The sequence below is a fragment of the Cyphomyrmex costatus genome, unplaced genomic scaffold, assembly GCF_001594065.2.
Source record: "Cyphomyrmex costatus isolate MS0001 unplaced genomic scaffold, Ccosl1.0 scaffold971, whole genome shotgun sequence".
Classification (NCBI taxonomy): Eukaryota; Metazoa; Arthropoda; class Insecta; order Hymenoptera; family Formicidae; genus Cyphomyrmex; species Cyphomyrmex costatus.
Genome location: NW_017280563.1, coordinates 10,471 through 12,184, shown reverse-complemented (window position 1 = coordinate 12,184; position 1,714 = coordinate 10,471).

Genomic DNA, 1,714 nt, shown 5'->3' with positions numbered 1-1,714 from the left:
CAGTTCGTTGAAGTTGAACCGAACGAACAGCAAACAGCAAGCGGCAAAATCGAGAAAGCGTACAATATGTCCGTCGTTTCATTATGAAAATATTATTTATTGCAATAAATATTAGGAAAATAAACGAAAAATGGCTTCGGATAAGGTACGGATACATGTTCGTAAATTAGATCATTTTATACTTTATCACAAATTTGAAAAAGTAAAGTGTAAAGTATAAAATGATCTAATTTACAAACATTCGTACCTTATCCGAAGCCATTCTTCGTTTATTTTCCTAATATTTATTGCAATAAATAATATTTTCATAATGAAACGACGGACATATTGTACGCTTTCTCGATTTTGCCGCTTGCTACTTGCTGTTCGTTCGGTTCAACTTCAACTAACTGCGGCAAAATGTATCTTGCGCCGGAATTGCGTCATCTAGCTTACATAAAATTCTTAACCAATAGTAACGAATTGCTGCTGCAGCGTGCTGCGCATGAAAAAGCACCTTAATGCGGAACTACGGAAATGCGGAACTGCGGAACGTTCATGATTGGTTCCGCCGATTCCATTCCGCTAAAATACGTTTCCAGTGTCCCATTGAGCGGAACTTGCAGAATGCGCAATTAGCGCTAACCAATTGCAAGAGTCTTCCCGTAGATCGCTTTTATTAGATCTACCGGAATCATAGAGATAGTAGTACTAGAGTACGCATTGTAGGAGTGGGGGTAATCCTATCTAGAAAAGGACGCACTCATTTGGACCTTTTCGTTCTCTCTCGTTTCGCGCATGCGTATAGCCATATACTCTGAGGGTGCCGTCCCATGGGATGCGGAACTGAGGATATACGGAACTACGGAACGTTCATGATTGGTCGTGACGTCATTCCGCCGATTCCGTCGTTTTCGTTGCGCAAATTATTTCTTTTGCGGATTCCGTCGATGCTACGCGCGCGTTTAAATAGGTTCGTGAACAACATATTCTTTTAGCAAAAGAGGACCAACTAATTTTAATAATTCTTTATATAATGGAGGTGACAATCTAAAATAATCGATGTATTTTTCTTTATCTTCAACTTGCATTTCGTTTGCAAGATTTGCACTTGCTCCTTGCAATAATCTCCTTTCTGAAGTGAATATAGGTCGTACCCAAAATCTTCGTTGACTCTTTTTATTTTATTTTCTTTTGGCAATTGTATATAGAACATTTAATTTTGCTATCTTCCAACGTAGTTCCTGCTGAACAAATACATTCTGATTTTGTTTTAATTTTCTCATTAACCCGCATATAACAATAAATAAAAAATTAAATATAAAAATCGACTCTCGAAAATTTCAAATACAAAGAATAAAAAGGCTAATAAGAGTAAACTCGCTGTTATCAATGCGAAATCACAAAAAACAATATATATTCTCGTTAACAATAAAAAAATGTCATATATAAAATACTATACGTTTCGGCCTAACATCCGGGCCATCTTCAGTAGTAAATTCAAATAAAAGACATGGATCTGTAGAAAAGTGGTCACTCTCAACGTCAAACAATCAAATCCACATGGTTGGTAGGTCATGTGCAAACGACAAGACGTTAATCTAAGTAAAAATTAAAAATTAATGACAATGATTGAAGAAAGATGAAAATGAACACTCACCGACAAATCCATGATTAACAAGATAAAGTTGTATTAAAGAAATAAAAGACCACCATCAGACAAACAACAAATTAA